Source organism: Mesocricetus auratus, unplaced genomic scaffold (genome assembly GCF_017639785.1).
Source record: "Mesocricetus auratus isolate SY011 unplaced genomic scaffold, BCM_Maur_2.0 Super-Scaffold_100045, whole genome shotgun sequence".
Lineage (NCBI taxonomy): Eukaryota > Metazoa > Chordata > Mammalia > Rodentia > Cricetidae > Mesocricetus > Mesocricetus auratus.
Window position 1 is genome coordinate 4,193,613 of NW_024429222.1, and position 13,654 is coordinate 4,207,266.

The 13,654-nt window shown below is 46.5% G+C and overlaps 1 non-coding gene across 1 annotated transcript; it reads left to right on the forward strand.

Annotated features, from left to right (window-relative positions):
* Window positions 1-12,093: 12,093 nt before the first annotated feature.
* LOC121135966 lies at window positions 12,094-12,197 on the forward strand. Its single transcript, XR_005873080.1, has one exon. It is a non-coding gene; the product is annotated as a U6 spliceosomal RNA (small nuclear RNA).
* The last annotated feature ends 1,457 nt before the right edge of the window (window positions 12,198-13,654 follow it).

Below are 13,654 nucleotides of genomic sequence, written 5' to 3' on the forward strand. Positions count from 1 at the left end.
GAGACAGAGAGAAAACGTAAGAGTAGAGGGAGACAGGAAAAGTCCTGTCTGCCCCAGGGGAACAGCGGGAAAGAGATGAGTGGGCAAACAGAGAGCAGAAAAAGGTGGAAAGAAAGGAGCGGGAAAGAGAGCGAACGTGGGTGGAGTCTTTCTTTTAAAGGGGTCCTTTGCACCTGGGCTGACCAGGGTACTGCCTGAGTGCGTTCTGCCAGGTGACAGGAGCAGGCCAGCATAATGTCTGAATCCTTACAGGTAATATCATAAATACTGTATGGGCTCAGACATATGTATTATGTACTATGAAGTAGGTAGAATATGCATATTAAAATTTCAGAGCAGATTTTGTGCTTGTTTTTGTCACTGTTTTGTGGTAAGGAGGGTTGAACTCAGTCCTCAGACATGCCAGACAGGCACTCTGCCGCTGAGTCATGTCGCAAGCCTGTAATTATTTCTTTATTTTCAGTAAGATTACAACTGGTTTTATGGTTTATCATTTTGTATATCACTAGGTTTATAAATGAGCATAGTCATTTCCAGGATGAAAACCAATAAAATTGTGTTAAAGTGATGCTATGTCAGAATTCTTTGCAGCGCTGACGGATGTTTGTATGATGGTTTTAATATGAACACCAGTAAGTATGGATAGTATTTGCAGAGCACTTACATGGGCCGCTGTGTAGTCCTCTGACCCTGGCTGCCTTGAACCCTCGTGAGCACTGTGTAAGGAAAGCCTTAATCTACCTCGCTAAAGATGGGGATCTAAGGTTCTGAGGGCTGAGACGTAAACCTCTGCACACCGTTTCTTCTCTTAGGAGGCGCGAAGGCAAGCATAACTCCTTTTTTCCTTAACATAGCACACAGGTGCTCACAAGTGCGCACATAAACACCAGTTTTCTTCATAGGTCTCAGGGCGATGAATTGGCTTTGATTTTTCCTCATACTTACCTATATTATTTTTCCTCCATCCCTTCCTCCCTCTCTCCTACCCCCTCACTGTGTCTTTCTCTTTCTCCCTCTCTTTTTCTCTCCAGAACTGGGAATTGAACCCAGGGTCTTGAGCATGCTGGGCAAGTGCTCTAGAACTGAACCATACCACCAACCCTTTTGTTTCTCTTTTTTTACATGAAGCCTTACACTCTCTTTTTACTCTTAAAAGGTCAAATGGAGTTTTAAAATGGAAAAGAAAACTTCCCAGAGAACCCATACTCTATGCACACTTATTGGAAGCAAAGGGTAGGTTGCTCCAGGGGTGTGAGGGTAGGAGGGAGCCATTCAGAGGAGCTTCAACGGGGTTTCTCAGACTCCCTGCAGCAAGCTGAGTCTTTCTAGTCCTTGCTCCCAGGAGCAATGCTCTGTCTTCGTGCTTTTGCTAAACAAATGCTTGCCAGGCTGTACTAGTGAGCTCGGCACCAGTGAGGCCAAGAATGCGCTCTGCTGAATGCATACAGGGCTTTGTGGCCAATGGTGGCAGAAAAACAGAAACTAGGCCATTCTTAGTCGTCACAGCAAACTTGGAGCTGCTGACCATAAATGCACTGCTAGCCCATCAAAATGACTAACTGGGATATGAAAGTCAGAAAACACCCAATTTCCAACTTCGTGGTCTCTCTGCCTGAGCAGCGTTCTCTGATGGCTTTATTTATGGTGCTGTCCCTCCTGATTTTCCCAATTCTAAATAAATCATCACCGGTCTCACTGACCCACATCCCATCTTCAATCTGTCTCTCTTGAGTCTAAATGCAAGTGCAGTAAAAACCACTGTGAATCCTTTAGGGTACTTCTCACCAATTAAAAATGGCATATTAAATTTCTGAAAAACCTTTGTAATCTGCAGTATAAAAATCACATTTTATGGTAGCAGATAATTTAGAATCCATAAGCTAATTAAATGCAGTGAATGACACGTGTATTCTCTAGATAAATGATAGATCAGTCACAGAGAATGTACAAATCTAAGAGACTGGAACTGCTAGATAAAGAAGGGGGGAAACTGAGTCACAAATGTTGGTCCTTTTACATAAATGATTGATTGTGTTAGTTATGTAATGGAGTTGATTGCTGCATGTTTCTGCCTCCAGATCTCCTGGAACCGTGAGGACAGCCTCTTCTGCCGTGAAGGGAGTCCACATCCCTCTCTGTGTTGCTATATACCATGACACTCCTGGATGTAGACGAGGTCTCCGTTTCTTCCTCATGCCTCCAGACAAAGGGACCCCAGCTACTGAGGAAAAGTGAGAAGACTTCCAAATGAAGACATCAAAACTGTAACTGAGAAAATGCCCCTTCATAGCCCAGAAGTGTCTGGATCTTGGACCAATCATGTATTTCTTGATGATCATCTATCTTGGCGTGCAGAAGGATTCGGATACTGTGTAAGAGTGGAGTGGAGTGATCAGCCAGAGACATGTGGGGATAGGGAAGCATAGTGTTAGCCTGACCAAGTCCGAACCCTCATTTGAGAAGGTAGGAAGGAGGTTATGGCTGTGGAGCAGGTCAAGCTCAAGGGAGAGCAGCCCGTAGCATGTTCAAAGCACTAGGTTCCATGAATGAGTGTGTGTGTGTGTGTGTGTGTGTGTGTGTGTGTGTGTGTGTGTGTGTGGGTAGGCTGACACATGACACTTGAATGGAATCCATGAGTCTCTGAGTTCAGATCTTAACACATCTACATTTGCATGAAGATAAAGAAGAAGAGAGGAGAAGGGAAGGGGAGGAGACAGGAAGGAGGAGTCAGACACAAGAAACAGAACTGATTCCCCAAGATCAGAAAGGGAGGGGCCCGACTTGTGACAAGAATACAAAGTCTATAATGGTGGTCCTCTGAGTTCCCAGCAGATCCCAAGACAATTTTCAAAGTCCAGAAAGACAGGGAGGATGCCTGGCTTCTGTTTGTGGGACCATGCTGAGTCAACGGTCTCCATATTTAACGTCTATGAAGAGAGGTATCCTTTTGTGGCCAGAACCAAAACTCCACTGAGACCACCTAGTGGCCTTGATGTTGCTTGAACAGACAGATGGCAAAGGCCAAATGCGGCTATGCCAGGAGAGCTTCAGAAGAACAATTAGAGCAAAGATGATGACAAATATGTAAAGAAGTTGTCAGGAGCCAGAGAAGCTGGACGCATGGGCATGGCTTCACTTGGTTCCTCAGCCCTTCATTCCCATCGTAAAGAGAGGATGGAACGAGCCTTCCCTTTCCTGCTTGCCAAGCTCAAAGGCACCAATGGCGAGCACATGACAGGGAAGCTCAGCTACTGTGGCAGTGGGTGGACATTCTGCTTAGACTTAGGCAGTCATCTCCTGGCAGAAAGCTGTTCCGCAAATGTGTCCTTGAGAACTCTTCATCTGATGACAGGGATAACGCAGACCACCTTACACAAAGAAAGGGTGGTTTATAGTTCATTAAACTAAAACCCCACCATGAGAGATCATTTCAGGCGTGGTTGGATCTGGGAATTCCAAACTTCGTTACTGGATCTGGGATTTCTCCTCCGTATTTGGGTAAATTTTCCTTTCGTCAGCTCCATTTTCTGACTGATCTGCCACATGGGCCATAACATGTTAGCTACGGGTTTGACTCTTCTGACCTTCCAAGTCCATCAGCATGAACGAGGGCCTGTCTCCAGTCATTGCACCAAATTTCCAGGTCTGAGTCTCACTCTGACCCCATGCCCACACCAGGAGCAGGTACAGCAACAGCAGGTACACAGGCTGGTGTCTAGGGAAAGCCTGCCTGTGATGCAGGAAAAGGCTTGGTGGGGACTGGGGGTGGGGGGGGATGCAGAATTGAGGAGGGGCTAGAAATAGGCATGGCCCATGGGTGTGCACCACAGCCTCATTGTCTGAGGTCCGGAAATACTTAGGAGTTCACAGTAGCGCTCAGGACTGACTGAAAACTGCCATAAGACAGCAACGGCAGGAACTCGTGGGAAGGGACTAGGTCCAAGCCCCTGTCCCCTCCCCCCCCCCCCCCTTCTTTTCTGAAAGTCACTGGTGTGGAAGCTTCACTTCCCTGTGAGCTCAGGTTGCCTCCATGGCTCCTGGCCAACCTCAGACTCCAAAAACCAGGGCTGCTTTCTTGCCTGTCCAGGGGTTCTGACTTCAGAACATGTCAGCCTGAGGGTACACAGCACAGACCTTGCCTTCCTCCCTGAGGCTGGATACTCACTACGCTTCTGAGGAGCACAGTCCTGTTAGTGGACCATCATGCTAGAATAGAGAGGCCCCCATCAGCGAACAGCCACTGGTGTGCTGGGAACACCTCAGGAAAAGTGCTTCTGCTTAATCCTCACACAGTCATAGGCAGCAAAAGAGGAAACTGAGGCGCAAGGCACATATTACCTAATTGAAGGTCTCGGGGCCAGGAAGCAGGAGAGTTGGGCTTCAGACCCAGGCAGTCTGCCCCCTTAGCACCTGTCAAGACCACTGACAAGAAATGCAGTCTGGCCTGTGGGACAGAACAGAGTTGACCTATGTACTCTCCCTGTCCCTGGACCCTGCACCCAGATATCCTCCCAGGACTGTTTTTTGTTGGATCCTCATTCTTCATGCTGCTACTTTTTAGCCATGTTACTGATGAGAAAACAGCTTAGTAAAATCAATGGTTTTAAATTATACCTTTATGTACCAAGGATTCAAAACAAGCTACAAAACAGAATACCTTCCCATGACAAAAAATCAATCTTGCTGATGCCACTGTTCCTCGCGCCGGCCTCTCTCCCCGCCCCCACTCCCCTCTAGCTCAAGACTCTCTGCTCTCGCATCTGCCGCTTTGTGTCGACTTTCTACAGGTTTCTTGTTCAGGAGACTCGTTTTATCTAAAAGGTCAATTCTTCCAGCGGGGCACCAAGCAGAATTGAATATAATTATCCCAATCTCTAGCGTGTAGAATTCATGCTTGAATTCATTCAAAAAATAGCATGCAGTATAATTAACTGAGAGTCCGACCAAACCTATTGAGAAAGCCTCAGGTATCATACAGTTCCCCTTACAATAGAACATTTTCATTTAAGGACATTGTACGTATTAACCCAAGTCAGCATCCAATTACTCTGTGAATAAGTGAATTCTCTGTTCCAGGAATGTAATTTGAAAATGTTGTCATGCAATCTGAGGCAAAAGGTCCTTTTTCATTAATCTAACTCTCATTAAAGTGGAAGCCTGCAGGTTATTTCAAATCCATTAGTTTTAAATACAGGTGATTACAATCCTATTGCACATAAGACAACAGATGTGTCTATCAAGAAATATTGGGACGTTGCGAGGGATGGGACTGGTCGGTGACTTGGCTGTCATGCTGCCGGTGAGAATCACTGGTAGATGGAGGAATGGGAGACTCTCGTTAAATCCCCTAGGGAGGAAACCAACAAGACAGGTGGGGGTGGACATATTCGGTGGGGAGATCCACCCCCTTTTCCCAAACTGCCTCTTGGGTGTATTTTTCACCCATTTAGGTCTGGGGGTTCGAAAATGAGAAATTCGTTAGTTTTTGACTCCTCTTTTTAGGAGACTGAGACAGGGTCTTACTGTACAGAGCTGGCTGCCCTGGAACTTGCCATGTAGACCAGATGGGCCTCAAAGTCACAGAAATCTGTCTCAGTCTCCCAAATGTTGACAGTAAAGGAATGTAACATTCCACTCCACTCCGCCCTCTTTGTTTTTATTTTTTGAATCAAATTGCCTTTGAACCTGTGATCCTCCTATGTCAGCCTCCAGAGGGCTGAATTTCAGGTGTACTCATATCCTGAGTCAGGTGTTTTGTTGTTGTTGTTGAGACAGGGTCTCTCTATGTAGCTCTGGTTATCCTGGAACTCGGTATGTAGACCAGGATAGCTTCAAACTTAGAGATCTAACAGTCTCTGGCATCCAAGTGCTGGATTAAAGATGTGTACTACTTACTGCTCCGGCACTAAATCAGTCTTAATCCTGTAAGAAGTAAGTAATGCTATGAAATAATCTTTTTGCACACTTGTCTTTGTCAAGGCACCTTCTGATTGGTTTAATAAAGAGCTGAATGGCCAATAGCTAGGCAGGAAGAGGTTAGGCGGCAGGACTTCTGAGCAGAGAGGGAAGAAGAGATGGATCTGGGTACCACAGAGACTCCAGAGGACACAGAGAGGAGACAGGAGGGCGAGATGGAAGAGAGGTAAAAAGCCAAGAGGCAAAATGTAGATTAATATAAACGGGCTAATTTATGTTACAAGAGCTAGTGGTTGTTATAAGATCAACCTAAAGTTGTCCTCCAGACTCCAGTTACACACTGGCACACATGTGCATCCACCATCCATGTGAACCCACACACACACAAACACACATGAACACGCAAATAAATGTTTAAAAAAAAGGGAAACAGGAAGAAGGAAGAAAGGGAGGGAGGGAAGGAGGGAGGAAGGAAGGAAGGAAGACAGGAAAGAAACAGGGGGCCCTCACTAAGTGGGAGATTCCTTAAGCAACTGGTCTTGCTGTCACTTGGGCAGGGGGAGAGCCTAGCAGCAGCCATACATTTCCTAAAGCACCCCATGACAGGAAGCCCTGGAAGCCCAGGGAGAGCCTTCCAGCCTTCTACCCCACTAAACCCTGCCTCAGTTTCCCATTGAGCACAGGCCTATCTGCAAGAAAGCAGGCGTCCCAGGGGCCACGGCTCAGTCCTTCCGCCTTCTTAGCTTCACCCTCTCTCCTTGAGGAACTGGACTCTCTGGATGCCTTGCACATTCCGAGCTGTTTGCACCCCAGTACCTCTGCAAGCATGTCCTCTGAGTGTCCCTCCCTCCAGCTCTCTGTCGCCTTTTCCTCTTTCTGTCTCAGCTCAGTCTCCGCTTCACAGACATCTCCTTAACAATGCTTCCTAAGGTGGTTCCAAAGTCCAGCTACTTCCTGTTTATTTCTTTGAAACCCTCAGCCTTCTGGGATGTTGTTTGTTCAGGTAGGTTTTATCTCTGTCCTTTTTACATTATCAATGACAGGAAGGAAAAGACCTGCCTATTGTATTTATCACACAATCCACTGTGCTCACCCAGAGTCTGGTATACAGGTGTTCGGTAAATACTAGGTGAATAAAAGAAAAAAGTGAATGAATGAGTGAGCAAGGTTCTGGAAACTGAGATCGCTTAGGGGCTGTCAGGTAGACATAAAGAAGAGAAAGGCTACTGTGTTATTTTCACATTAATCTGCAGCATCGAGTCGGTGTCTTCACAGTGGCATTGATTTCTGCGGCCAGGTTACCCTCATTCTTTGGCAGTCAGGCCAGGCCAAGAGGTGAGCAGAAATGGTGTCCTTGAGACAATGTGACCCTGAGTCCTGAGGTGTGGCTCTCACCTGGTCAACAAATATTGAATACAAGATATACCCCACCCACTCAACTTCACTGCCACCTTGAGCACACACCTGTCTGGTCCCATCCCTCGTCCCATCCCCCCTCCCATCCCCCACTGGCCTTCTTGTAGACCTTAAACCTGTGATCTTTCTGTCTTGGCCTCCAGACCTTTCCTCTAAATAATTTGTATTCAATAAACATCCACCTATTAAATATTTGTGACTGGTGGTTTTGCCCAGAACAAAGTGTCTAGGAACCATACATTATCAATTGCCACCAACCCTGGAAAAAACCCATTCACTTGGGGACAGAGACCATGCATGAAGCAGTGGACCCTTTCCAGGTTTTAACATTCTAACTCTTCTCTTACCACACAGAAACCTTCCAGGTGAAAACCCAGGGGCACTAAGTGGCTTCAGAGAAGGGAATTTGTTGATAATGCTTATCTTGGGAGAGCGAAGACTGGAATTTGAACTCGGGTCTTTGATAGAGACATGGTAATGCCCCAGGCATGGCTACTCTTCCAAACTCCAGTATAAATCTCCTTGGCACTCTTGGGAACTCACTCATAATTCCCTGGAACAAGAAATATCAGGTAAGGGTTGCTTTATTGAGCATCACAGAAGTGTCTCATGACGCTTGGAGAGAGCAGTTTACGCCGCTAACTTTCCATCATTCTGACTTTCTATCCCAAGCAGAGGCCACTTGGAGGCAGTTCCAAGGACCACTGCTTGCCTGAAGTTCTCCCTGGACAGCCGACTCTTGTTTCTCTCTCCATGCACCCAAGGCCCCTGTGGTCAACCAGACCCTGTCATTTCTCTAGCCATTCCCAAGTGGCTTACATCCTCCTCAACCTCAGTATAAACAGCCTGCCTGTGTTGGGAATCAGGCTTGGCCAATCTGATTATATGATAGCAATGCCTTTTGCACATCCGTGATATGAAGCAGATGAGTACACCACAATCCTCCCCAGATCCTCACCTTATACCGGTGAAGTCAGCAGCCCTAGAGCTCTGACTAGCTACTTGTGACCAATGAGGAAACTGAAGCAGGTGATGGTGACAAGCCTCTCAGAGGAGTGACCCAAACCTGCACCTGAAGTCAGTTCCCTTCATGACAAGAGTATCCCAAAACACATCCATGCTCAATTTTCTCACGGGTTGTTTTCCCAAACCAGGCTTTGTTCTCTATTTGAGACTTCCAACTCGACCCTTCTTCTGGACAATCATTTGACACCCCCCCCAGTGCTGAACCCCACATCTTCTCAGCCTGTTAAGTTGCACTTGGAGTAATGTTCTCCGAGCAGGAGTTGGCTGCTTGAAGGAGCAGTGCAGAGATGAGTGGCTGATTCTTCAACGGCCCCTCCACAGCTGGGCACCATAGCTTCCCATCTCCACACCTGACCAGGCGCTAGACCTTGCCTTGGCTTGACTGTCACACCGTAGTTAGCCTGGCTGGTATTTAGGAATGGGTTCCCAGGCTACCGAAGAGGAGAAAACTCACAGAGAAGGACACCCACCAACCCTTCCCCTTACCTCCTTCATCAATAACAGGAGGCTCGTTCCCCAGGATGTCCAGCCAGAAAAGCTAGCCTGGACTTCTCTGATGGGCACCATCTTGGCAAGAGGAAGTGATAAGGAAAAGGGACCAGAGTCCTGGAGACTATGTTCAGAATGGCCCCTCCCCATACATGCTGGTGTATAATGTCCACTGTAGCAGTGTTGAGAGGTGGACCTTTACCGGGTGGATTAAGACCATTGTGGAGGGAGCAGGTTAATGAGTGGCAGAGCAGGTTTGCTATGTCTGCCTTCTTCTTGCCCACTCCACCCGGGGACCCGGGTACACAGCTTTGCTCTTCCACCATGCTGCATCACAGAGCAGAAGCCCTGGACAGATGCCAGTGCCATGCTCTTGGACTTCCCAGACTCTAGAACTGTTGACCAAATAGACATGCTTCTAGAGTTCTTCAGAAATACTGCTACTCTGAAAGCACTTAGGATTCCACCTACTATAAACACAGTTAAAAGAAAGTGTTTAATTGGACTCAGTGTTTCTGAGCACCAGAGTCCATGGGACAGAGAGAGGGCATGGCAGCAGGAACAGCAAATCAGGAGTAGACAGTATTAACTCAACTAAGAGTCTTTTAATTCCTCAAAGCCTGCCCCCAAGGGACACACTTCCTCCAGCAAGGGGGGCACCTCCTAATCTTCCCCAAGCAGTCACCAACTGGAGACTAAGTATCCAGGTTCCTGAGACTTAAGTAGGACATGTCATTCAAGAGCAGCTGTCCCTCAGACAGCCCTGACTTCTTCATCTTTCTCCATACCTGCTCCATGATGTGTCCGACTCATAAACCTATAGTGTCTGCATACAGAACGGGTGAGCGTTCTTAGCAAGTGAGTGATTGCACTTTAGATGTTTTTATTTTAATTTTTAAGGTGTGCATTCAGTATTGTATCCTGTGTATTCCATATAAAGGTCTGTGTTTATCCTTAAGAAAGAGTTGACGTGATTCATTACCACCACTGAGGAGAGAAAACCCCAGCTCGGCTCTGGGCCTCTGTTTTCTGGGTCCAGACTGTGAGACAATGTGAACACTCTCCTTTAAGTCTCCTCTGTTTCCCCCAGTGTCTCATGGCATTTCTGAGGAAGTGGACCGTGATTCTCCTTGTTTACAACTGGGATACAGAGAGAATGTACTCAGTGTCATGGAGCTACCAAATGAAACATGTTTCACACGCAGAGCCTGACCATTTACAGAGTCTAGAAAAATCTTAGTTTTTTTTTTTTTTAAGTTTACTTTTGAATTCGCTTTGGTCGAGAGAGGACTGGGAACCTGTGCATGTTTGTCCTCTCAGACTAGAAGACTGTGGCTGTCCTCACCTGTCCTCTGCTCTGCTGGGCTGGGGTAACAGGAAGTACGACCATTCTGGCTGCTTCCCAGATTCCTGTGCCTCTTGGCTCCCGATGGGTTCTATCACTGGAAGATTCTGGTGAGACACCAGCACCATGAACATGGAAGAAGACCCTTCTCTGTCTCTCTCTGTCCTTCTCTGCTTCTTTTTCTCTCTGTCTCTCTCCTTGCTTCACCTTCCAACCTACCAATCTCCTTGGGAGGTGGCCTTGGTCTGGGCTGTTTTCCTCCATGTGGGTCACATCACAGTGGCAGGCTGCTGTGTCCCCAGGTCCTAGTCCAAGTCTTCCGTCTGACCCTCCAGTCTAGAGGAGGCTAGGGCTTCCTTCCATTTCTGAGCTCTGGTCTCCCTTCTATCCCTTTTGACTTCCTACCCTTTGATCACTCCAGTGACTGGTCTGTTCCATTAAATCCCTTCCTTTAGAATATATAGACTGGACTTTGCTTTCCTGGCCTAAGCCAGAATAGTATGCACACACACACACACACACACACACACACACACACACACACACACACACACCCCGTAGCAGTACCCAACTGGAAAAGTACAGTTCTGATCACATTCACCGGCCACATTTCCCCGACTGCAGAGCAGGACGTGACACCACCTGTGCAGGTGGATATGAGGATACAGTGGGCAGCATCCAGTTCCTTGAAGGTGAGCATGGCAACACTGCTCCCATGGACCCATCACTGCTCTCCACTTCTTCTTGAACCTCAAAGGGTAGACAAAGTGGCCACAGATCTTGGGTTACTGTAAGACAAGCACAGGGACTGGGTATTGGGAGTCTAGGAGTACACACTTGTTTTGGCCATTCATCCCTCATCTACCTTCTAGATGTCCTTGGTTCTCTTCAGTGTGACAAGTGGCCAGAACCAGAGGACTTTAAGAGGCATTCCCGCCGGGCGTTGGTGGCACACACCTTTAATCCCAGCACTCGGGAGGCAGAGGCAGGCGGATCTCTGTGAGTTCGAGACCAGCCTGGACTACCAAGCAAGTTCCAGGACAGCCTCCAAAGCCACAGAGAAACCCTGTCTCGAAAAACCAAAAAAAAAAGAGGCATTCCCAGCTGAAGTCTCATTGGAATTACTTTCACGAAGCCCGTATCTGTTGACTTTCCCCAGGGAGCCCCTGGAGACAGTGTCTGGACATGGAATGGATGAGTTATAAATGCAAACTTTCTCAAGAGGGAGAACTCAGTGACAACCTTGGTAGCCATGATGAGCACAGTAGTCAGGGTGATGGAGAGTTAGAGCTAACTAAATGCATAAAAACTAGAAGAATGGGAAGGTCTGAGGGGAGCCAGGAGCAAGAGAACTTCATCAGTTTGTCAGGCTATCAACTATGTGGAGGCCACCACCAGTAGAGGGTAATCTGTTAGCTCGGTCCCCATGCTCTCTTGTTAGTCCCACCCCAAATCACCTTTCCAGAGACACACTGAGTATGGGCCCAGTCAGGCTGGCACATGAAATGAATTAGCCGAAACTGGGTAGTAGTGGTGCATGTCTTTAATCCCAGAATTTGGGAGGCAGAGGTAGGTGCCTCTGTGAGTTTGAGGCCAGTCTGGTCTATAGAGCGAGTTCCAGGACAGTCAAGGCTACACAAAGAAACAGTGTCTCAAAACAAGCAAACAACAAACAAAAAACCCAAAGCAAAAATAATAAATGATAATATAAAATTCTGGTGCTAAATTATGGTGGTAGCAGTGCAACAGCCCAATGTCCTCAATGCTACTGAGCTATGCACATGAAAACAGAAAGCTCTATACCACATGCATCATCAAAAAATTTTCCAACTCTTAAGACTTGACAATAATACTATGTATGCATTAAGCTATGAATTTTAAGTGAATTTAAAAGGACTTCAGTGTTCACTCAAGCAGCACATACACTAAAACTGAAACAATACTGAGACTAGCCTGCTCCCTGTGCAAAGATGACACACAAATTCATAAAATTCATAAAGCATTACATATCGTTAAACAACACTCAAGCTGTTCATTAAAAGAGGGCTAAGAAAACAGCACAAAAATCAACACACACGATGACAGGAATTAATGTACACCTTTCAATGGTATCAATGGTTATCAATGGTCTTAGTCCCCACAAATAAAAATACATAGAGTTGCAGAGTGGACACACACACACAATGGAATAGTATGCAACTGTAAAGAAAAAAGAAATCTTCAGGAAAATGGACAGAAATGGAAGAGAACGTTCTGCGTGAGATAACCCAGGTCCCAGTGTTCTCTCCCATTTGAGGATCCTGGCTTCAACTTTAGTTCAGCACATCTAACATAGAACACCAGTGGAATCCAGAAAGCAAGGAAGAGGGAGGGTTATCATAAATGGGGGAGGGGTAAGGGGTAAAAAGTAAAGAAGGGGAACACTGGGTGGAAAGTTGAGGCAGGGAAGGAGGCAGGGTCAGAGGTTAGGGAGATGAAGACGTGGGATAAAGGGTGTATAATGTAAGTAGATGGAAAGTGAGATACACTTACTTAAGCAATAGTGGCTTGACTATTGTGGGAACTCCCAACCAACTGGTCCCTGATTGGATTCAAGGCCCATCACACAGAAAGGTGGGAACTGATACTTAAAGGCTGCCTAGCAGCTCTGGAGAAGTCAGTCAGTCCATTCAGAAAACAAGCTGACATAGTAGCACGCTGTCTTTTAAACACCTGTGCCTGTTCCTGTAGACAAAAGCTGCCCTTAACCTTAATCAGAGAATTCTCTCCTCACGATGAACAGTGGCAACTGTGGAGACTCAAAGGGGCCCAATATTTAGAGAATAATGACAGATGTGGGCCCAGCCTTAAACATGCCATTCATATAACCTCCTCTAAGAAGAAGGGGCAGGGGTGTATAGGAGTCCAAAGATGAGGAAGGCCTTTTTATAGGTCCACACAACCTCTGCAATCATTGACTAGCAGCAACTGTAGTTACCTGCCCTGGGGTCAGACAGACCCACTCTGTCAATAACCACTCATGCAAAGGGGAGGGACTCTGGGAGCCCACCTTTGACCTCTGAATTTATTGGCTATTAATAGATTCTGCCAAAGGAGAGAATCACTGTCTTTAGTTGTATACCCTTAGTTGACTTCACTGGGCTCCAACACACAGCTCCAAACCCCTGGTTGCGTGGATGATCCTGGTTAATCTCAGTGGGTCACAAAACAGAGCAAATAGACATGAACACTGGAGGGATTTATGGGGAAGTGGGGGGTCTAGAGAGGGGTCATTAGGAGGTGAGGGGTGACAATGGTCAGTATGCATAACATACATGTGCAAAATTGTAAAAGTAAAGATAAATAAATGAGATATTTTAACTTCAAAACGAGCAAAAGCAAATAAAACAAAATTAAGGATTGTTTTTGCTACTTTCTGTTGCCTAACAAAGCACATCGAAACTTTGTAGCTTAAAGCAACAA